This window comes from Oxyura jamaicensis, chromosome 9 (genome assembly GCF_011077185.1).
Source record: "Oxyura jamaicensis isolate SHBP4307 breed ruddy duck chromosome 9, BPBGC_Ojam_1.0, whole genome shotgun sequence".
In the NCBI taxonomy this organism is placed as follows: Eukaryota; Metazoa; Chordata; class Aves; order Anseriformes; family Anatidae; genus Oxyura; species Oxyura jamaicensis.
The window spans coordinates 146,822-171,809 of NC_048901.1; the positions used below are offsets into that span (position 1 = coordinate 146,822).

General features: G+C 36.5%; 1 long non-coding RNA gene across 3 annotated transcripts in view; it reads left to right on the forward strand.

Annotated features, from left to right (window-relative positions):
• Positions 1-611: 611 nt before the first annotated feature.
• The window catches only part of LOC118171500, a 78,756-nt gene continuing 54,379 nt past the window's right edge, over positions 612-24,988 (forward strand). For 2 of the 3 annotated variants that reach the window (XR_004753244.1, XR_004753242.1), the window contains exons 1-3: positions 629-726; positions 12,020-12,133; positions 24,814-24,938. This is a non-coding gene — a long non-coding RNA (uncharacterized LOC118171500). Of the gene's footprint in view, positions 727-12,019; positions 12,134-24,813; positions 24,939-24,988 lie in introns of all 3 variants that reach the window. The other variant, XR_004753243.1, reaches the window with a different exon arrangement.

Consider the following 24,988-nt stretch of genomic DNA (forward strand, 5'->3'; position numbering starts at 1 on the left):
TTATAAACTTAAAAACCACAAATAAAATTCACAATGTGCAGTAATGCTTATTATGCTAATTACAGTGGTCCCTTTTGAGGCATGCATTGGTGTAAAATAATTAATTTTGATGCCTGCAGCTTAAGATGTGTAACTTGCTTCCGCTGATTTTTTTATTGTAGAGCTCACAAGGGTGGAAACTGGTGCTTAAGTATATGCTGTTATTCTAATCAGTCTTTATGTATCTTTAGAAGCTCTACCTCCCTTTGAGAAATCAGAGCATAGTTTTATTCAAGGTTAGTATGGATATTCCTAGCTAAAAAAAAAAAAGAGTTCTCTAAAGCATATAGGAATATAGAAGTTTGGATCAAGTTTCTAGATTATGTTTGTATTTTCAACTGCATAACTGTCTTCTTCCCCAAATCAGGGCAAACATATTACATTTGGCTAACTGTTGCACATTTTCTCAAAATAATAATAATAATAATAATAATCTTTCTGAGTCGATCTTGGAAGAACATTACCAATTTAGAAACATCTTCAAGGCACCTGCAGTGATTGTGATTGATGGGGATGGCAGATGATTAAAAATACTTGAATACTGGAAGCAGCTTTGCAATAGTGACAGCCAATGTGGGGTTAATGAGGTGCCCTGATTGCAGTGAACTTCTGCCTGCCCCACTTGTGAAAAATGCCCAGTGGTAAAGAGGGAAGCTGAAGGGGAGTGAGGTGATAAAATCTGGTCAGGTAGATTTTCTGTTGGTTTATTTATTTATTTATTATCATCATGATTTGCTTGTTTTTTAATGGCTTTTGTTTCATTACTAAACTGGGAGGCTATAAACGTGGCTGGGTGCAGCTCTACTACCGAGCACCTTGTGACCTGGGCTGTCTGGATGTTGCCTACTGAGCTAGATTAGGTAGTAACTGATGATGTGCTGAGAACAGTAAAATTAAAGCAGTTGGCAGAAACATTGATCTTGATTAACCACTGTGTATTTGTCTTTGTTAAGTCTGCTTCATGGCCCTGTAACCTCCGGCCAGAAATTCTTCAGAGGCAACCTATTGTCTCAAGACCTTTAAAACTGCTGAGAAAGGGCTCTAGCCCATATTAGTAAAGTAGCCACTGTGATCAGCCTTGCCCTGGAGAGCTCATGCTTATTTTGGTGTTTGTAAGGAAGAGAAAAAACAAACAAACAAAAAATCCCCACAGAATTTAATATTGGCAGGGAGAGAGCAAAAAAAAGGAGGCAGAAATAAAATGAAAGAAATGTAGTTATAAGAAGGGATTTGAAGGAGAGTACGGTGGGCACATATCTATACTTGTGAAATGTAGCTTCTCTCAGAAAACTGTATTGCTTGTACATTTTAATAGTAGTAAGGAGATATGCACCATATTTTTTCCATAATTTAATTTGATTCATCTGTGAAGATGAGTTGCTATCCTGAATTAGTCTTTGAGTGTAGCTAGAGAACTTGACTGATCTTTTTCTCAGAATATGTACTTTATTTTACAGCTCTATACATTGTGAAACTTGGACTGAATAAGACCTGGAGAGATAAATACATGTATGAGAGCACAATGTTTTTAGCTTTATTTTTGTTTACAGTCCTTTTCACTCCCTTTCCAGGAATGAAGGCAAGATTTTTAGAGGAGCGATTGTATTGGAAAACCCGAATCTCCTTTACCTAGATAAGCAAAAGTGTAAGTCCTGGTACAATTAATGAGTTGTAAAAGTTCAGATTATTACTGAAATCATCTTAGGAGGAAAAACTAAGAATTTAAAGGCAGGTTGTTGGTCTGTCTTTGTTTTTAACTTTCATGTCACATTTAGGTAAATCCCAATTAAGATCTTCTGCATCTTTGGAGGTATTTGGTTTTTCTGTATGTATTGATGGTTAGGAACCATGGGGTAGCGAGCTGTCCTTGCTCTTGCAAGCTCATGCTCTGCATTGGGACCTCACATCATTGCTGTCTCCTAGAATTGGTGGTGTTGATGTCACACAGTAGCTAACTTTAACTTGGGATGAAGCTGTTGATTTCTCATTGCTGTAGGCTTATTTGTACTCATGAAAAGATGTTAAGTGCGAATGCTTTTGTTGCACTCTAGGGTAAAATTTGAAGGCTTTTATCTAAAAATTGCATCTTGTTAGCAGTGCTAGGCAAAGCGGGAGAGTCAGCCCTCATGGAGGACCATCAACCCTTGAAGCCGCTAATGGAGAAATAATACGCTTTTCTCAACAACATTAAACATTAATAGAGAAATGCTATTGAAATGTCAGTTAAAGTTTATTTTCTATTGCTTAGTGTAAAGTCAATGTCTTTGTTAGTGACTTAAATGAACAATGAGGGACTGAAGCTGCTAGCTTTGACTATTCCTCATAGAAATCAAAGCTTTAGATTAAACAATGCAAAAAGACCCTTTCAATGACACTAATAAAAAGAAACACTAATTTGTTAACACCATCAAGTTCTTTCTCTGTTACAGGCACACAGTTGATTTTGGGTGAGCAGCTTTTTATCTAATGTTGCTCATCAGTGAGGACATTAAAAACTGAAAACAGAACCACAGGTGCCCATATGGCTATTTCTTCTAAAGCATGTATGTAAATGTCCTGTGAACAAAATGAAGTAAAAAGTCTGGCACTTTTCTTGTCCTTCTTTTCCTTTTTTATTTTTTATTTTTATTTTTATTTATTTATTTATTTATTTTGGTATAACTTGGAAACAAGATGAGCACAATATGACATCATACAGGAGAGGGATGTGTTTCCATTTTAATTTACTGGAATGGTCACAGCATGAAAATAGTAACAAATTCATCCTTTTGATGAAATCTGAAGAGTTGCAAATGTGGGATATTTAATAAAAATCATGTCCTAGGATGACTGCCATTGTTTAAGTGTTTCTGTATGCTCGGAGATGCTGTTGGAATGAAATTTCTTGAGATATATCATTTGCTCGAGGCAAAATTGCTTGATTGACAGCCTTGTCTTATAGATAATATTTCTACTAATTCAGTACAGCATTGTCAGAAGTTTGTCCAGGCTAACCTTATTTTGTCCAACTAACCGTGTTTTAATTTTAATTTCTCTGAATTGTTGTTTTGCACTGGTGTAAGCTTAAAAAAAAAAACAAAAAAAAAAAACTGGACAAGGAATCCGTACTCCAGACAGTGTACATCTGTCCATAGCAAAAGTTCCTGTGTTTTCAATCTTGGAAGGATAAAACACCCAGAAAAATGTTTGTGAAAATCCCCTGCAAATTTTCATTCTATTAAACATGATGTGTCAGCAAGAAAGCAGCTCATTTAGTCACTGCTTGGTCCTGTAGTTCGGTTGTGGCTTTCTGTTAAACCTTTGTGCTAAAAGATGGAAAGATTTGATACTTGACACGTGTGATTATTATTATTTTTTTAACATCTTTTCAACTTTATTTTCCTTGTAATTTTGTTATTATTATTATTATTTTAATCTTTTCTACTTCATCCTCCTGTGTCCTTGCAAGAGTTTGCTGTTTTGGGTATTAGAACGATACTCTCCATAGTCGGAGAAAATCACTTTCCACGCGTATGCTACATGTTTTTGGAGAGCAGATTTACTTATAACAGTCTTTCTGAAAAATAGGTTTACATACAGTAATGTCTGCAGTCATGGGAAAGCACAAAGCAGTGAGAGAAATGCCAGTTACTTGAAATTATTTGTTTCTATTTTGGACGAAGTGAACTTTGTGTTGGAACTCAGTGTCAACAAAATGTTCATCAGTTTTACTTAATGGTTTGAAGAAATACATTTTTCTTATAAGCAGCAAGTTGGTGTGTGCCCTTGCCATATCTTCTTTGTATGTGAAAGCAGTGCTTGTCTGTCTATTTTACAGCAAGCAATAAAAAAACTCCTCATCAGTGTCCTTCTTGTTTCTGACCTCTGGTATATCTCTCAACTTATTATTTAAAGCCAGTGAAGTACTCACGTGTATCTGGTTTTAATTATGGTGGTTATTGCATAATAAGCAGCAGATTGCTCTTATTCACAGCTGTTTAGTCAAAACACATGTTGCATCAAGTATCCTTTTACTGTGCTAGTTAACGTATGCAGCAGTCATAGCCATGGCATCAGAGACATGCTTGCCGAGAAGGTCTGTGATAACACCAGCAAGAGTCGAGTGCAAAATAAGAGATCCAGTGAGACTAGTCCCACTTTGAGCAATGCTAGCAAATCCAATATGACTAATACTGATAAATGGGAGCTTGGCTAAAGATTGGAAATATATAAGCAGTATTTGCTTTTTTCCATTCTTCAGCCTTGGAAAATTCGTACTTGACCTTAGTAACTGAATGACTGTGGTTCTTTACAGTGAACTGTCGCCTGTGCAGAATGTGGATTTGTATGCACTGTAAAACTGAATCTCTCCTGTGGAAAATGACAGGTCATTTGATAAGATCTATTGCTAGATCTTATCTAAGCCTTTGCTCTGATCCTGAGTCCTGATGGAATGATTATATCGGTGGCAGGCAAAACTATTTTTTGCTTATGGAACTGAGTTTTTGGAAGACACCCTTTTACCGTGCTCTCCTGAAAATCTGTTTCATGTCCAGTTGCCTGATTCAGTCTTTTTGTAGTCCCTTGCACAGAGAACCTCTGGCTTCTCTCTTCTGAATGTTCTTTTGCATTAATGTTCCTTGTCTACTCTGCTTGAGCATTAACCTTGGATACATACATACCTATTTGTTTAATACTATCCTTTTTGCATCTGCCATAACAGATCAGTTATCCACTTTCTGTCTTCCTTGTGATGCTATCCTGCTTTGGTGCTGTTCTTCTATCTGTTTCTAAATATTTCTGTTTCTTATGGTAAAATATAGCTGTATCTGTAGGTGAGGACTGTGCAATGTGTATAGTTCTCGATGAAGATCCTGATCTGAAACACACTTGATTTCTTTTGGGTCATATTTGCTTTTTGGAATTAGCTTTCAGAGAATCATAACGTTCAATGTGAATTTCCTAGAGAGCAGCAAATACCTGCCTGGCCAAATCTTTCCACATCCTGTGTGCTAAATAATCTTATTGTTGTTTTTATTGCATGCATGTCTTGCTGCATTGGCTGAAAGACAGTTGCTCTGAAGTATAAATGATCTGAATATGATGCTTAATGCATACATAAGTAGTGTTGATGAATACTGATTTTACTAGTTATTAGCTTTATAAATGGTTAAAATATGGCAAAGTGAATCAGGTTTTATTCTGGGCAAATTGTTTATAAGATTATATTTGCTTTAAAATGTTTTTTTTTTTTTTTTTTTTTTTTTTTAAAAAAAAAAAAAAAAAACCTTGTAAACAAGTTAACCTTTCAGCCTGCTCTGAATCCATCCACCTTCCCATGCATGCCCTGAAGAGCATGTATCAGAGAGAACTCATCCTGTTGTCACTAATACCCATTTTTTCTTAAGAATCCATTTAATCTCCCTGAAATACAACGACTGACTGGCAAATTATTATTTACCTTACCTGTGGTTGAAGAATTTTTTTATGAAGAATAAAGCAGAAGACTCCTAGTTGAAGAATAAGATGCTCAAATTTTCCAAGCATGATTCTTATCAACTGTTTCAATTTGAATGTATCAACTGTTTCAATTTGAATGAGAAAGCAGAAATAATTAAATATTATTTGGACTTATAGTATCCCAAGTCTACCTTTATCAAACCAAAATGCCAACAAGGTGTCAACAGCTATCATGTTATGTCCTGAAAACTGTTCTTGGAAAGTAGAGAAGGGAGAATGGTTCAAAGAAAAATGACTTCTTCCTACCATTTGGCATTGCCAAGTTAATTAAACAGTTGCTGGTGCATCTGCATGGGTTATAAAGGCTCTGTTACTATTTAAGAATGCATTACATTTCTATTTTTACATTAATACTTTTTTTAAAATTAATTCTTGATATACAGGAGGATATGGAACTGGTCTGTTTGTAATTAAATATGGACTTTGTAGGAAATTCAACATGTATGTGTGGTTAATAACAATCTTTTGGCAGTAGTAGCCCTTCAGAACTCCCAGGTGGAATCTGTGATAATATGCATCAGTCTGCATTTCTCTTCTGTTTCCTGTGCTTGCAACAGAAAGTAATACCTTGCGAGCTGACAAAGACCCTCAGTTTAGTTACCCAGGGCAAACAGTTCTCCCCCCTCCCCCCCAACCCAGGAGCATTTTTTAATGATAAATTTTTGTTTTTTTTTTTTTCCTTTTTTTTTTTTTTTTTTCTTTTCCCAAAGTTACAAGGATAGGTGATGGTACAGAGCTATAATAAACTGCACTGTACCTGAGGGGTCATGTAACTCCTCATTGATTTTGGTAGAGAAGATGAATCGGATGCGTTTTGGTGGCCCTTATTTCTTACAGTCCTTCTCTGGCATCTTGTGTGTGGTTTCTCTTTTTGAAAGAGAAGGTCCTTGGTGGTACCTGAGGTAGGGAGTCTTTGAGACATGGCTCCTTCACTGAGCACCCCCACTGATATGCACTGAGGTGAGGCCCCTTTGAAGGCTCATCCAAGAGTGAGTTAGCCAGGCAGCAAAGCTCCCACTGTGTAGCAGGATGCATCCTGGTGCAGTCAGCTGGGCCTGGAGTGTTGACACCCATGCAGAGTACACGCAAAGTCTGCCTGGGGGAGAGCACAGTTCCTCCCAAGTGAGAGTGGTTACATCTGCAGATGAATGGGCTTTTGCTAGGTTTGTAATTTTTCCTGACTTTTTTTTTTTTTTTTTTTTTTTTGAAAGGACTTGCCAGAGGAGAGTATAATAGAAACCATGTAAAGAGCTCACTAGATACTTGTTCTTCCCCTTCTGTGTTGGACATATCCGTTGGGCTTTTTGTCTGTAGATTTATACACATGCCTTGTTCTCTCATGCTCCACTAGAAACTGTCAGTGGTCTTGCACTTCTGTCATGTGGTTATCCCGATTCTGGTGCATTGCCCTATTCGCTTGTCAGTAACAGCAGCAGCCTCCAGCTTGAGGAGGACAGAGAGGGGGAAGGCAGACTCTCTCTCTCAAATTGACTAAATTATGTGAACATAAATATGCTGTTGCTTTAAGAAGGCCAGAATACAACCTTAGTTCTATATTTTAGTACTTATCAACAGCAAGAAAGAATAGGAATATATTATTAAATCTACTCTATCTATTAACTGCACTGCTCTGGTAGTGGCACAGTGTTAAAGCTTTTCCACCTGGGTAGGGAGATCACTGCTGCTTGTAGGAATGCCTGCTCCCTGCTTTCCTGCAACCCAAAGTAATGCATCTTGTGCAGCAAGGTGTCTGTCCTGGGGCTCCCTGGAACTCTGACGCATTTTCTGTGCTTGTCTAGATGCAAGTCTTATTGCCTCTGAGGACAGTATGCTGTCATTACTGTCACATCCACACACTGAACAGCTGTTGGGAAGTGAGAGCCATGTTCTGCTGCATTTATTTCACACTTAATGCATTTGTTCTCACCTCCAAAGCACTGTGTGGTGCTTCTGTCTAATCATATTTTAGTTCTCAGGGAAACTGAGTGTCTTGGAGTAAACGATTTACATGAGTAATAACCTGGTATATTTGAGAAGGCTGATGAACTGCCTTTATGCTATACTAAAAGACCAAATCATAATTTAATGAAGACTCTCATGACCATCTGTGGGGAAAAAAAGCTGATAATGTAAAAGTTTAGGTGTATGGTATGTGTATCAACCTCTTGTAATATTCACCTTCCACATATGTATACACACATTAACTTGCAATGCAACCTGCCTGCTACTATTTGTATAAACAGCTATTATTTATATAAACAAAATTACAAATAAAAAAGGTCATAAATATAATTGGCAATGTCTTGTTTTCATTTGCAAAGCATCATAAATACCAGTGACTGGAATCCATTTTGCATGCTGTGCTAGAATCTGATTTATTTAATAAATTATGAAATAATTCAATTCTGAAATACATGAGACTCTGTACCAATGACATTTCAGAAAGTCAGAGATTTTAAATATACTGCAATACAACAGCATTCAGTGTTCTCAAGGTAGGTCCCAAACAGCAAAACCTAATGCTAACTGGACATTATTTAGGGATGTAATTCAGGATGTTTTTATTGTGTAATCTGTCTTCATTTGTGTGAACAGCTCCATTGGTAAATAAGGACTTAACTTCATTTTACACCCATAACATTGCTGATTGCTTTGAAGTTGAGCAGAATTAATTCATTACCAATTACCAGCATGGCAAAGGAGGAGTTGGTATTCAGGTCCATTTTTTTATTACAGATGACTTGGAGTGGCTTCCTGTTAATCAGAGCTGAATAGCCAAAGGAAAGTGCCAGAGAGAGAGCAAGAGATCTCCAAAAATGGAGCAAAATTTTATAACTTTTTGAAAAATTATATTGTTGAGGTCTTCTGTGGCTCTACCCTGAGCAGGGTGGATTTGAGAGCAGGCTTCTTGCCTTCTCAAGAGAAAAGCAGTTGAGGAATCCTCCCCTAGGGAGGAAGAAGCCATATGCAGCTCTGCTGGCTCTCTTCTCCACCAGCATAGCTCTGCTTTCCCAAAGGCACACAAGCCGCAGAGATGGAGCTCTGTAATGCTGGCAACTCTGATGACTGTGGGTCATGTTCTTCATGCTTTGCTTTTGGGAAGCTATGTGGCAGGTTCTGCATTTGACCCTGTTAGGTCTTGCACTGTGTGTGAACTGCTGCCCACGCTAACTTTACTGGAGCAACAGAAGAGCGGCTGAAGTCAGGACTTAGCCTTATATATTCGGCAGTAAAGCTGCCTCTAGGTACTCGCTGCATACGCAGCTGTGAGGTGGGTGCTAATATTCTATTTTAACAGAATGCCATGAGTTTTCAAAAGGCAGTTGTAGTTTTCCCAGCTCTACTCAAATCAAAAGTTTGATAATAGTAACAGATGACTTGTCTTACCCTCTCTAGGCTAATGCTATCACATCACTCCTGAAATTTCATAGGAGAGAAGAAATAAATGGTTTTTGTGCTTTCAAAGTTTTCTAGACATAACAAATCTAATTTATTCCTTCAACTGCAAGCCCTAGTCCAGAAAAGCAATGACTTTCTCTTTAAGTAGATTTCTTACCACTCTGATATAAATAATAATAAATGCCTATCATCACTCTGAACAAGATTCTCATTCTTAAACTGAATAACCCCTTGGATTTTTCTTTACCCATTTTTACGGTTCAGTTACTGGTTAGTTGTTAACATGTCTGTGTTATGATGACAGTGCTTTGAGTTCATTGACTCTTAGAGCAACTAGCAAGGATCTCTGCAAAACTGTGAGTGGAGGAAAAGACAGCAAATACGTTCCAGTGTAAGTAGTGCAGGTAATAAATAATACATGGTGGAGGGAACTTGCCTGCATGGTGCTGAACTCAGAACTGGCAGATAAAACTCAGGAAAGAGTTCGTTGGGTTATCATTTACAGTTTCTCAGTGTGTTGGAGTGCAGCAGCCAAAAAAGCCTACAAAACCTTGGGTATCCTCAGGAATATTACTGTGAAGGAGGCAGAGGCCATTGCCTATGCCCATAAGGATGCTAAAGGGACTAGGCATAAATGTGCCCTCTGGCATTCCTATTAGCTGTGAGCTTTAGACACTGGGGAAGTCAGAGGGACCGCAGTGCTGTTGTGCTATTCCCAATAGTTTCTCTTACTGCCTCTGCTGAGACAACACACAGGGCCATGTGGACCTTAGTTGTGAACCACAAGGGCAATTCTTAGGTTCTCCTTTTGATAAATCCTGTAACTTAATTGCTCATCAGGGCCTTGCAAAGAGAAGTCTCACCATATAGTTTATGGTTGCGCAGTACAATGTATGCATGGGGGCCTGATCTGATCCCCCATGTAATCTGCTTAAATCTTCAATCATCATAAATGGACAAGATGGAGCAGTTTTTCATCTGTCAGGTAGAATAACTTCGGAGTCAGCTTGTCCATGTTTGAAGATAAGAGCTCATGCAAACAAACCAAGGTTAATATGTCACCTCTGACTGCACTTTCCACAGTAAACAGGAAACATATCCTAAATGTGAGATGCCATTCATATTTATGAAAAATGGTTAACCGTGTTTCTGTATCATCATTAACATTCCCTTTGGATAAAATCCAATGATGAATAACTTCCTGATGGAAGAGGTTGTGGCTTTTTTCTCTCCCATAAGTATTAAATGTCAGTAATATGTTTGAGAGTAGTGATGCTGGTAAAGATTTAGAGCCATGCGGCCAGTAGCATTGAGAGTAATGTAAGCTGTCTGCTGAGATTGCTTTGAAAAGAGACCGCAAAAAATATTTGTTGTTAGGAACAGGGCAAAATGTAAGACTCTTTGAATTTCTTGTTGTATCTACAATACCCTACGCATGGTACAGCTTTCACGCATGTATGGAAACTAGTCAGTAAAATTGTGTTTGTGCTGTGTAAGCATCAGAACGGTGGCGTATCAGACATAAGATGTGAAGGGTGGAAGAAAATCATTAATCATGCAATCAATCTTCTTTGAAATTTGCAGAAGTTTAGTTAATTTACAGACCTTGTGAATGGTCCGCACCAAGTGGGATACATCAGTCCTTCCCAAATAACAGCGGAATGAAATCCACGTTGCAGCTGGTGATGCACTGCAGCTGGTGCATGTGCATGAATATGAACTTTGTATTGTCTTGGTTACTGTCAGAAGGAACACCTTGTGAATGTAATGAATTAATAGATATAACAGTTATTCCTCTCCTAATTCTGCACTTCTTTCCAAATATTTATTTGAGCTACAGTATAACTGACCACTTTGATTAGGGTAAGAAACTTATTTATTGTTGTGCTTGTATAATAAGATATTTTTCTAAGATTATATTTTTTAATCTTTTTCTCTTTGTTGCTCCTGGGGTCCTAAAATGATAGCTAACTTTTAAAGAGAGAGAAATTCATAGATGGAAGACAACCTGATAGGATTTTTTCTTGCTTTATTAGTGGAAACATTGTTTAATTAATTTAAACAATGATAGTGTTTAAGAAAAAACACTTTTTCTATTTTTAAATGCATCCAGTGACCTTTATTAAAGCCTTTGAAGGAAAGACTTTGGTTCTAGAAGGCACTGTAAGTGATGTTTCTTCTTTGACAATCAATCAGACTTGTGTGGTCATTTCCCCTTAGCGTCAGAGCTAAACTGTTATGAGATTTAAGTTTAAATGTGTGAAAAATGGAAAAAATGATTCAAGACTTGTTATCTCTGTCTGGGGAAGGAGAAAAAAATAGCTTTCAAGAAAAGTGTCTGGATTGATTGCTAAATTCAGTAAGGGATTTATTTATTTATTTATTTTCTGACAATAAATTCAATTCAGAAGCTAATATTTTAAGGCTTTTTTCTTTACCCTGCAACAGAATATAGCTGCTGTTTCCAGGGCAAACCATGTAGTCCCTGAAAGGGTATATAGGGTAAATTGTTCTTATTTTATGTGATTGATTCCAAAAATTGCATTTAAAAGGTATATCCTGTGTCCCATTTATTGATAATAAATATATTTGAAACATTCAAACCTTTTTTAAAGAATCTCCAAGTTAAACTGGGGTTAGAAACCTATGTGATTTTAGTAGGCTCAAGAATATTGTCCACTCAACGACAAGTACCAAATGAACTACTACTGAGCTGAAGCTACAGGCTGTTGTTGAGTGTTTCCCAGTACGGACCAAGAGCTGGAGTGTTTGTGTTCTGTTATTCTTTCTGGATGGGTGGTGGCAATGTCATGTTTTGGTGTGCTTGGCTGCTATTTCCCATAATGGTTGCCTGTCTGAATATTCTTGCAAGCTCTCAGTCACTATGTAGTGATTTCTGAGAGAATTTTTCTTCATAATTTTTTTTTTAAAGTGTATTTTAATGAACTTTAATGTTAGAGTCCCTATGCTTTGGTGCATGTGAGCTTTCTGCCAGAAAAAATAGCTTTTGTCACTCTGTACATGCTATTTTGTGGAAAAACAAACAAACAAACAAACAAAAAAACACTTTTCTGTTTACTAGTTGCTCATGTCTGACACCTTGCATTTGAGCATTGGGACGCAAGGAGCGTGCGATCTGATGCTTTGTGAGCGATGAGACCATGGTTATTGCAGCCGTTGGTCAGCAGAGCAAGTGGTAGGGATTTCTGTGTAGAACTGTGATTTCTGACTTCTTGTCTGTGTGAACTTCTTGTTCTTTGCTTTGTGATCTTTTAAGTGTTTTTCTCCTACTTACACATACATCGGGAAAACACTGCTGCTAAGACATTTTGTTGGTTGATAGATCATTTGGAAAAAAAACATTGTGAAAAGCTGTTGATAACAAACATTGAAAGAATGGCTCCAAGCATTTATCTGTTCTTTGGCCTGACCATATACAGCCAGCCTAATAAATGTCAGGAGGCAGTGTGGTAGTTAGGAGTTTTAGCTTCACTTCTGCTTTAGGATAAAGCATGGTTTAAAATATCCACTCTTTCGGTGAATGTATTTAGCAATGAAACTTCTCAAATGCTTGCTTCTGTAAACATTAAATTGGCCCAAATCCACGTTGCCAAACGAAGGCCCTAGTTGTACTCTTATTTGGGAGGTGAAGTGGTTTATACACATACATAAAGGTTGAATACCAGCCCTAGAAAGATAAGGCTGATGTACAAGAAACTGCGCCCTGTCCTGCAGTCCTACAGTGTGTGACCAACCTAAGTTACAGTCTACGAGACCCTTTTAAGGGGTGCTTGCATTCCCTAAGGTAGGTTCTACAAACGCTTTAAATGGAGCTTAAGAAGCATGGAGGGGCATTTGAACACGCGTGTCTTTATTGGTATTGAATCATTAGTTTCCATGCCAGGAGATAGTGCTGCCTTTTTCCTAATCTCTTCTAAAGACAATATGGAAATGGTGCCAAAGGATATATTCAGCATTTTCTGAAAGGATTCTTCCTTTGCATGCATTACATTTTGTATCTTAGTCCTTGTTGCTGTGCAATAAAATGAAATAGTAAAATCTAAAATCCATAAAAGTCAAGTGAAGCATTTTAAAGATGATATTTTATCTGATCCTTATTGTCTCTGTGCTTTACTGTCTTGTGTTACCAACGTAAATCTGTTTGTAGAGATTTTGCTTTTAGATATAGAACTGTAAAATAATTGAAGAAGGTATCCATGGAAGAATCTTAGGAGTTCATCAGCTAACAGAAAAAAATAATAATTATTCAGCATACAGTAATTTTATGAATTTTAGTTTTGCTCCAATCCCCCCACCTGCCCTTCCATTTAAGATCCTCCTTTGCAGGAGAACTAATATTGTAATGCACAGTAAGTCTTCAAGGGTCTTCAAGATGAAGTTCTGGTGGGGTAGTGTTGCAAGGTTGCAACCCTTATGGAGGGAGAGAGTTAACAAAAAGCAACAACAAACACCAAAAATAAAACACCAAAACCTTAGTAAGGCAATCAATAGGTACAGCTCAGAGAGAATATACTACAAGCTCTTGCACTGCAAATTTAGGTTGCCATTTTAAATATACTGAAGCATGTGAAGTGGGTTGAAAAATATTGTTATTTTAATAAGCTTGAGACTTCATTTTTCCTACACTGTTGACATCTATCCAAACCTGTGTTCCACAGACCCAGACAACTTTGAAATAATGTTTTCCTTCTTGGCCAAAGAGATCTCTTATTCTTAGTTATTTAGAAATAGCATTCTTGGTGAGATACATTATCTGCATCAATTGTAGGCAGTATTTCATTCTTATTAATAAGTTAAAAGTAGTTCAGCGTGATCAGTAATGTATTTTGAGGTAATTTTTTTTTTTTTTTTTTGTCCTGGGGCAGCAATTAGGACAGCCTTGAATCATACAATGAATGACTAAACTTGAAGCTTGAGCTCAAATTTAGAGTTATGTGAAAACCATATCTGCTGTGTGGTAACAGCTGATTTAGTGTTCAGAAGTCCAAAAAATTGGTTTTGTAATGCAGTCCTTGCAGTGAAATGTTGGCCAATGAGTTAATGGACTATTTTGACATATATATATATATATATATATATATATATATTAAAAAAAAAAGTGTAGTTAGATTAATTTTACAAAACTAGAACCAAATACATAATTTAGTTTCACCTCCTACAAAAACAATTTTCATTTTCTTCCTCAGCTTTACTTAGCATGTTATAAATTGCCATCACTGAGTTGTTTCTATGGAGCGTGTTTGGTACAAACATAAATGACTGTTCTTTTCTGTGTGTTTTAGGGTATTTTAGTGCTAACTTCCACCTAAACTGCCTGCAAGAGTTAAATCTGACTTCCTTTGAAGTAATGGAAAGGTTTCATCAATTACTTCAAAAACTGGAGCAACTAAGAGGACATCATTTAGTTCCTTACTTGAATTCAGTCAGAATGCTTTAGTGTCCCAGAACTTATATTTTTAAAAAATCATTGTAGTGAAATTTTGATTATTATGATGGAAAGAAAAACAACAAACAAACAAGATTATCCTTATTGGTAAGGGCTAGTGCTGCTGGTTAATTTCTGAGTAGAAAAATCAGGAGAAAATAAAGTATATGTTGCTGGTCTCTTCTATCATTTAGCAAACATCAAAATTTCTTTCAATTTGATCACTGGGAGCCGTTCTTTTTGTGTTTGTTTCATTTCTGCTTCTTTCAGAGGGTATGCCATCTCCCATTCAGTTTCACGAAGCATTATATATGTTCTACCAACCTTAGTTTGTTCCAGCCCTTATTATAGTTTAAATCCAGATGCATTTCATCAGGTGCAGTGGTTAGAGAGGATAGATGGACTCTCATGTACACCACTTAAATAAAACAAACTTATACTATATGAGAGGCAAAAATGATTCTTTGTTCCTGTGCATGTTTTAAATCATGGGGAATTAACAGACCAGGTGCTGCTGTTTTTTGTTTTGTTTTTGAAGTTGGTTAGAGTGAAACATGAAGTATCAGTTCATGAGCGGAAAAATGTGTTGTGGAAAGAAATATTAGCAGTGCCATCAGTTTTGCTGGTTCCTGGCAACATGGAAATAAGAACAGTGTGAGGTGGATATGCCTGTGTAGACATTATGATCTTTATATAGACCTGGTCAATTTTCTGTTCTAGATTTCCTGAAATTATTCTTAGGACATTTTGTAATGCATTATCCATTTTCAAGGTTGTAAGAGGCTTGGATGAATTGAGTAAATACTTTAAAGGAAAATAAATGATGTTTACCACTAGTCATCCTGCTCTTTGTCAGAGTGAACAACAACAACAACAAAAAGTCTACGATGCCTGCTTCTCCTTTGTGGATTCCTTTTTCCATTTGAGTAGTTTATGAGTAATAAAATGAATGAAGCTTGGCTTCCTTACATTTTCGCATATGGTACTACGTTTCTCCTGCCTTTGGACAGAACACATACATTTTAACTGAGAATTTTAGTGGTCTAATGGTTAAAGACTAATACTGAGTTCTGCTAGCGGCTTGTTACATAAATGTTCACTCTTTGGCCTTTGGCTCCCCCGTCTATAAACAGAAACTGGTTATTATTTTACTATTTTTGAATAGTTCTTTGAGCTCTGCAAATCACAAAGAGACACAGAGGTGTTGCAGGGTATCTGGTCAGTCTTTGTGAGAGCAATTTTAGAGCGCTGGCTAAGGAAGAAATATACCCATGGTGAATACAGCACAGCCTTGGGAGGCTTGACTCATGTTTTCAGACCCATGTCAATGTATTTTTACAGTCCAGTTTTGTTTGCCTGTTGTATTGTCTAACCTAGTTTTATTTTAATAGTAATCATGATTTTTTTTTTTTTTTTTTTAGCAAAAATGACTATGTCTCATACACATCTGATATATAATCATACTATCTGATATACCACATCTTGACTGGAGCTGGGGACTTTGTCTTAACGATTTGATGCACAACACTTCAAATTATATTTCCTTTTGTATTGTGGTGTTTTATTGTAAAGTTTGAACTGACAAAATGTAGAATGTTGTTCCTTGTGTTATATCACTAAATTTTAGAGAAACTGAGAGATGGAGCAATACGCTATGCCAGAAAAAATGAGTTGAACATGGATTTTCCAACTTCTAGTCCTCTGTCTGCTAAACCACTGAATACCCGTCATCAGTTGAACTGGTATTGCTGAAATGAAAACAGGCCATAATATTGAATGGACCCTCATTCCTTGGTTACAACAGAAGCTATAAAACCCAAGCAAAAGATTTCTCCCACTAGCCCAATTTATATTGATGAAAAGAATAAAGATACCTCCCCCCTCAAATCAACAAACCCTCATGCTCAATTTGTAGACAAAAATACTGTGCTCTGAATCTACTCCATTTTTTATTATTTTATAATATTTTCCCTTTAATCTAACTTCTTTATTTTGAGATTTTTTTTTTTTTTCTTTTTTTCCATCCCAGGAGATTCCTTTTGACATGGGAAAACTGAAAAAATCTCTTAAATGAAATATATGATAATTTCAAAGGAGTCTTGTCAAGACAAATGGGGATTTACAATTTAGATTTATTATACGATTATGGAGGAGGAAACAATCTGTGTTATCTGGTTTAAACATAAAGCACAGCAAGCGCTCCTAAGTAATACAAGATATATAAGCAGATCTCAGTATGTTAAATATTGTTGTGGTTTAGTGTATATATCCAGCATAACAGGTAATCTCAGAAATGTCCACACACATCTTAAAAATCTTTTATAAGAGGTAATAAATGGATTTCTATCTTTTCCTTCCTTGCTGATAAATGGTCCCAGGCTGAGACTGATTCTCTACTCATTTGGCTAATGTTAGCATTTCATCTGTGCAATCAGAATAAGACAAAATATAAACAAAGCAAATATGGGGCTAGCATATAATTAGTTTGGCTGAGTCAAATAGAAATATATTCATTATAAACTCTAAAGACTTAGTTAAACTTCATATTGTTTTGGATCTGGTAACAGAACCTTGGGGTTCTGAAGAGGAATGAATCTTCCAGAAGACACCTTTATATGGGAAAAACATGATTTAGCTAATAAAAAAAACAACAAACTTACAAGTCATGTAAAACTGCCTAGAGGAGCTGCAATGTAGTTAATAGGAAAGAAGATTTTACAGGTGCATTGTGTTGTTTGTTTTTTTTTTTTTTCCCCTACCTTCTCCAGAAATAACTTCAATACAAGCTTATTTCAAAGTAGGTAGGTTTTTTATTATTATTATTTGATTTGTTTTTATTGTTATTATTTATAACAGCTTCATTTGGTAGCATTTTTGATATACAAATATTGTGGAAGCAACTGGAAATTTAAAATGAGGATCCGAATAAGAGACTTATAAGATTTAAATGGGGAGAGAAAAACAAACAACAACAACAAAAATAGCTGGATTTAACATCAGTAGAATAACTGACATTAATGATTGCACAGGTACATTCATATTTGGATCCCTATTTGAATACTTTTTAAGGGGCAATAACACCATTGTCCGTTTGTGTCTGTGGAGGCCACGTGACATCTGAATGCTTGGCTGTCATTTGGTATTAAAAATTTATAGCCTGCTTGGAGCTGTAAATTTTTAAAAAGAAAAAAGTTCCTGTATGTGATAAAATTGTTCTAATGCCTTCACTTTTAATGTTGATGCTCTTAGAGAAAGTGAAGCTTTCTCTCCTTTTACTCTCTTAGCATTTCTATTTATATTTCATATGTCTAACATCTAGTGTATGCAGAATGTGGGGAACTCAAGTTCTTGCACAGACGTATACTTTAAGCATATTCACCTTCACAGGGCATTGCTAATGTGTCTAGGCTGTCATTTGGAAAAGACATGGAAACAGGGAAAATGACGTTCAGTTCTGCTATTGCTTTGAGTGAAGTTGTTTTGTGACATGCCACAGAGCTTTAGAACAGGTCTGGGATTCTGCATTTTGTTTCTAGATCTGCTGCTGACCTGCTGTGATATGGTGCAAGTCTTTCAATTTCTTCCTGCCTGCGTTTCTTGAACTGCAGTAGTGTGACGTTAGTTTTTACAGAAAGGACATGTTCTAGATCAGAAGATAGAATTCTTGTTACTGGTAATGACAGAGTATCATCAATTACCTTGCATAATTCTCTCTATAAAGATAAGAATATTGGATGGTGCTTGAGCAGTGTCAGTTCTGTTAGTTGCTATGTGTCAGTTATCTATGTGATTGGATATTAAAGTGTAAAGCATGTAAATAGGCATGCACAGATCACTAACTCCTGTTCTGGCTTTGCTAGGGCAAGAATGGAGGCAGGAAGGGTGTTGGAGTCTTTCTGCTCAGGATTGAACACAATATCAGGCAGCTTCACAGTCAGAGGTTGACCACAGTAATCTGTGGTGTTCTGCCAAAATCCAGTCCAAACTGTTGTGAATGAAATCACAGTTCTTCATTTCAGTTGTACTGTTGAAAGTAGCTGGGAACATTACAGTAGCCAAGCAGTAAACTTTGGATAAAATAAGATATCAGACAGCTTCCAGTTGTTCCTATTTCTTTTTAGTAAATACTAATGATATAAAGCAAGCAGCCTGTCATTGAGGCCTTGAAATTATCTTATGCAGCACTTTTTTTTTTTTTTTTTTTTTTTTTTTTTCCCAGATGGAGTTAATGGTAGAAATGTTCTTCTTTACTTATCTCCAATACAGTTCTCTTGGTTCTCTTCTAAATGCAGATGCAAAATTGTGGTCACTGCACTAATGAGCTCTATATTTAAGCCATTTTGGAAATTAAGGATATCAGTGAACTCTCACATACGGTATAGGAAGATATGAATTCATATAAATTTGGCTTGGTAATGTGCAATGACTTGTTCTTGATGTGAGATAAATATTTCTCATTTTTGTATCCTACTTTCTATGGAAAATAGCCACTAAAATTACTTATGTGAACTCATATCTCTAGGTACTCTAGAAGCACTTAAAAAAGTTAATATTCACGATGTTACTTGTGCCATTAGGTGGTGCTTTCAAGCTTCTCTAGCACTAAGAAAGAAGACAAAGGAGCACTTCTTAGATTTGTGCAGGACATGCTTTCACAGAGTTGCTGAGGGTGCAGTAATGAAGACCAGCTGTGTTGGTAACAGTACAACTGAGAGGGGCTGTGGGAGAATGAGGTGGTAGAAGCTGAGATTGAGCTTGTGAAAAATTCTATGGGGGAAGTCACGTAAAGTGTATGTACTGTAAGGTTAGGAGATGATTCAGAGCCAAAGAAGTTTGTGAGGTCATTGCTGTTTCATATTAGCTATAACTTTGGCTCATTGCAAGCTGACTTTGGATGCACCCTAGTGTCTTTAGCTTTCTCATTTTACTGTTGTATGCCTGATTTGGTGTGCTGCCATATTTGTTTAGAATGAGATGAATCTCTCCTAAAAACCATCCAGGTCTCTGGTTGCAAGGAAAGATTTAGAGATGCGCGCAGACTTCTGTAAATGGGTAGGAGTATCCTAGGGCCCCTGTTTTACTGGTTGGTCTTAATCAGACTAACTCCTGGCTCCTAGGAAGCACTCTGTCCACAAAGAAATTGAATAAAAAGTTGAATCTGAACCTGTCAGGGCAATTGGGATGATGGATGTTATTTACTTACCTTATAGTAACTCTGTGGCTAAAATTTATTGATTGATTCCTTGTTTAGCTGTTCACGTTTGAATATTTTTGTTTTTATTTAAGTTCCAACTTTTGATATAGCTAGTGGCTTTGTTACCCAGCTACTCCTTGGTTTACAGAAAGTATATGATGGAAAATGCCTACAATGTAATAACGACCAATGACCACATGTAAAATCTACCTTAATACACCCTATATGAGCTCGTTTCTTTGTAGACTTCTGTGCTTTGGCACCTTCTGTTTTCTTGTTATGCTCTCCATGGAAAATGAATTTGCTAGTGTCCATTGTAATGGCTCTTTTGTGCTAGTGATTACTTTAATTTTCATGGCTTCATGGTGGAGATTTAAGTTATTTGGATGATGCCACAGAATAAAACCATCCTATTTTTAAACCTAAGGTTAAACAAGATTGATACTCATTTGTCCTGGGTTATTTTTAATCTATTTCCCAATGTGCTACTTTGGAGGATCACTTCTTGAACTTCTTTTTCTGGTATTTTTGGCTGGGTTCCCAGGGACTATACAAGAAATGATTTAGCTTATGATGCTTTCTTATTTATTAAGTGCTTAAAATTTTTTGTTATATTTTTGCATGAATATTTATACTAAAATAATAAATAATTTCTCCAAGCTTGAGAAGTTTTTCTGCAAGGTGCTCTGAGCATGTAATCAGAAAAATGTGCTGTGAGACTCCTCAGAAATCTGCCACATTACAGGATTTGAGCCCATGGAGACCAGTCAAGAAACAGGAGCGATAAGTATTTTTTTCAAGAGGAAATTAAACATAGGAACAAGTGATATGTGTAAAACTACCCAGAAGATCCAAGATTCTGTATGTTCTGTGTGATCCAAGATTATGTATGTTCACCAAGAGTCGGTACAGTTGTTACTTATTGAGTATGTTTAATGAAAAATTATTTTTAGTGAGAGGTTGCTGTGATGTACAGTATTCTAGAAAGCTACGTTATTTGCCTGTATTTCTGAAAACAGTGAAATGGTGTTTGTAGTTGTGGAAAGTTATTAATAGCAAGAGAAAGTATCAAAAATAATTTTTAAAGATCTTTGAAAGAGAAGATGGCAGGTTTAAGCTTTGGTTGGTAGGGGAAGAAAGTGAATGTGCTTCCCAGTGATGGAGACAGCTGGCTTCTTTTAAAATAAATATGCAAGAAAGCAGGCAATGAAACCCTGTCAATCCGAAGCAGAAATGGAATCCCAAAGAAAGGTTAAGTAGAAGAAGAAGCAGCCTAGAATTTTCTGATGGTTTGTAATCTCCAATTTTGTTCACAATATTGTTTCTTGGGGTGACTCCATATTGTATCCCTGCTTGGAGCTATTTTGCTGGATATTTAAAGTATTTTTGCAGGTTCTGTTTCCATAGTTATGTTTGCTCTCTTACTTTAAAGTCTCGCTGCAAATGCAGTCCGTGTCTATTAGAGCATATGGGAAAAGAGAAAATTCATCTACGGCTTGAACAATAAAATTGATAGTTTCAATACTTTACTAGTCAATACTTGACTAGACTCTGAAGTCTTTGCAATTTAAATCTAATGCTGGGAAATTATTAGTTATGGACCAGGAGGAATAATGACAACCTATTAGTAAGTAGTAGAAAATGTATGCAATACATAAGGAGCTGGTTAAATATGTCAACATCAAATAGCTATGAAAGAAAGATTGTCTAGATGAAGATTACTTCTTATTTCCTTGTTTCCTTGAGGATTATATTGGAGAGAATTACTTTCGTTCTGTGTGTTGTTGTTGTTGTTTGTGTGTTTTTCTTTAAATATCTTTGGCATAAACAATTGTGTTATGCTGATGAAATCAATTGAAAAAAAAAAATTGGAGGGACTGTGAAGGCAGCAGACCATTTTATATTATAAAGGAAAGAACAGGACAGCCTTGGAGACAAAAATAATAGAAGATCAATAAAACAAACCCCAGGGCTATGCACCTGGGAATCAAAGCAACTCTTCTGGAGGCTCACAGCTGGAAATGGTTGAAGATGAGGATCTGTGTGCATTTATTGGTCGCAGGAAGAGTATCAGCCATCAGTGTGACATGGCTGTGGAAAAATGAAACAGCAAATGAAGTGATCCCAAAGGGTGAGTACTGATACTCATGTTCAGTCTCTCGAGACCTTTCTTGGTATGTTTTTGAGCAATTCTAATCATTTATGATCAAGAGATGTGGGTCCAAAGTGGAATGTCCGGCCAGAATCATCACAGGAATGGAGAACTCCCTGTACAAGAGGAGATGAAAGCATATGACTTATTCAATGTCAAAAAAAAAAAAAAAGCTGGAAGAAGCCTATTGTGGGTGTTTATATCAGGAAGAAGAAAAGCCTTTTTTTTTTTTTTTTTTTTTTTTTTTTTTGTACTTCACCTAATATGTCCAAATGACCATGTATAAATTTACATTTTTATTTTAAAAAAGAGTTTCCAATTATAAGAACATGAAAGTTCTGGAATTGCCTAGTTACTTCAATACAAAGAGAAATTGAAGTGTTTGTCCAAGTTGTATGTAATCCTGTTACTCTCAGTTAGACCATGACAGAAAGTTATGTTTTTGAGACAACAGCAGTGTAATGAATTTCCAGGTCAAATCCCAAGTTCACATTAGTCAGTAGGTGGTGGGTCAATACTTTTGAAGTAGCGGTTGCTTACACACTTCTTGTTGATTAAGGCTGAAGCTCCAGGTCTGTGGCCCAGGACAACTCAGTTAACTGATCCTTAGCAGTGCAGTAAGATGGGGAGTAAAATTAATTTATTCAGCCAAACTGAAATAAACCTTTAAAAATATTCAGATAAGTACTTTATGCTGCTATATAGTTTCAGTTTCTGATTTCTCAGAAGTTCCTCATTTTGACTTTTTCACTCCTTTTATATGAACACTGAGATCTCTGTGGATTCTTTAATCTAGCTGCCTCTGTGGCCTCAGTTAATGTTTTGAAACCATACCTTATTGTGTTTATGATTTCAGCTTTTGTAGTATATGTGGAGAAACTAATGACTTAGTTCAGTATGTTTTGACGAAAACAATTTCCTCTTTGGAATATGCCAGTTGTGGTCAGCTCTCCTGATATTTTTGGCACATTACACTCCAGGTTTAAATGACTGCTAGGTTTGGGGTCTGTGACAGAGAGGAAACAAAAATGCTCATTCAGACTTGAAAACGGGGCATTTGCTGCCTTTCACTTTCATGAATTCACAGATGATCAACTTTCACTAGCACATGAAATTCAAAACACCCTCAAAATCCAGTGGGGAATGTAGTGTTTTGTGGATCATGTTAAGTGTGTAGATCACAAGGTCACTGTGCAGACCTTCTCTGTAGAAGAATTTTCTTTTGTAACAGAACATGACACTGAATGCATATACAGAAATTCAAAATGAGTTTTTAAACCATGAAAGTAATCAGCAGAATACACAACACATCTTGAGGATTGTTTAGTTTTTCTTTTGACATGTTGAGATTGCTTTCTTTTTAGGATACCATCCAGTAAAGGACCCAGAGCAGTATCTGTAGGCTTCTCTTGTGGATATAGCTTGGGAATGATCTGCAGCCCAACAAGTGTATGGCAAGAAACTGTGAATTTAGAAAAACAATTAATTTTGAAGCTTAAATATCTAAATACAGACAAATTGCAGTCAGAGCTGGTATTCACTGAACATGTTACATGCCCGACTCTATTTTTATTCTAAAGTTATTTTCTAAAATAAACATGGGTTGGAAAGCAACCCCAAGGTGGCCAAGCAGGATGGAGTGGGACCTTTGGTGACCTCTTCTCTTGGAGAATCCCAGGAGGGACATTGTTAAGATCTGCACTCAGCAAGATGAAATTCTGTCAATTCAAATGAATGTTTTTGTCTGTCATTTATAGACTCCTCCAGTATTAGAGACACCGCTTCTTTTCAGGTAATCCATTCTGACTAGATTTCTTCCTGTTTTCAAAATGTGTTCTTATGTACTCCTATTATTTAATTATTTATGATTTTTTTTCTTTCCTCTTTATATTTACAATTTTCTGAAGACTTATTACTTATCCTGCTTTTCCTTTCACTATCTGGTCTGTTTCATCTCTCATTTAGGAGTGGAGTATGATCACTTTTGAATATTTAGGTATGAAACTGTGAACTGCCTACCTTGCAGATATTAGCTCTGAACTCATGCTCCTTGCTGCCTGGCACCCTTTCCAGCACTGTGTACATGCGTGCAGGCAGCACTTTGCTAGAAAGTCAGAAAGCTGAGCTCCATTATCTCCTCAGAAATAGTCCCTATCTACCAGGTAATAAATTTCATTACCTAGTCTATGTAACTGACAGACATTGCACACAGATGGTCTGCAGCTCTGCACACCATAGAGGCCTTATCATTCTGCACAGCAGTTTATTTCAAAATCTAAACTGACCTGAATCTGTTATCTTGCCAGACCTCGTAGTCATGTCCTTGGTAGTCTGAGTCCACAACCAATAATTTGGTAATTCAGTTTCTTTTTGGTGGTTTAAGAGTACATAGGAAAACAAATCCTGCTTGTCTAAAAGTTAAAAGCTTAGGTCATAATCATGGAGTGATCAGGTTCTTGGTAAAATATCCCATTCTTTATTATTACTACTAGAGGTTGTGGATGCCAAGCTTTGTCTGAAGCAGATATATAGAGCATCATTAGAACTTAATTTTATTGAGGTGTACATTCATGAAGCATGCTAAATGTAAAAAAAAATGTGGGCAGCTTTTTTTTTATTTTATTTTTAATTTTGTTTGGATCAGGGGATGGCAAAATTAAAGACAAAACAAAAGATCTTAACAATGTTTGGCTAAAATAACAAAAAACTTTGTCACTGATGACTGCCTGAATACCTGGGAGGTAAAACACAAGGATTTCACATCCTTATTTGGGTTGGTTTGAACTTTGTGGGATGAGTTTCATTGTTCACAGTGTGATCGGTGCAACCTTTCTCAAATACATACAGACTGTCTAGAGAATGACAAAATTTCTACTGGGTAATTTAGAGTTGTAAAGGAGGTAGATATGATAGGCTTCACTCTTTCCAGACAAAAACCACCACCACCACCAAAAGCTTGGACTGCACACATGCTTTTTGAGGTGCCAGGAATGGACTCTTGGCCAGGCTACCAGATTGATGGTGCACTGCTAGATTTTAAGGCAGTAATGATTTTGATGTGCAATTCATATTGTTTTTATTCAGAGTGGTTAATGACAAGATTAAAATGCATCTTGCTGAGAGTTCAGGTGACTTTGCAAGATTGTTCAAGAGCACCATGTTCTGCTACCTTCATTCAAAGGTTTTTTGATCTCTTTCATGGGATACAGGTGATGCAGAGTTCTTGTTGTGGTGAGATACATGTGTAAAAGTTTCCATT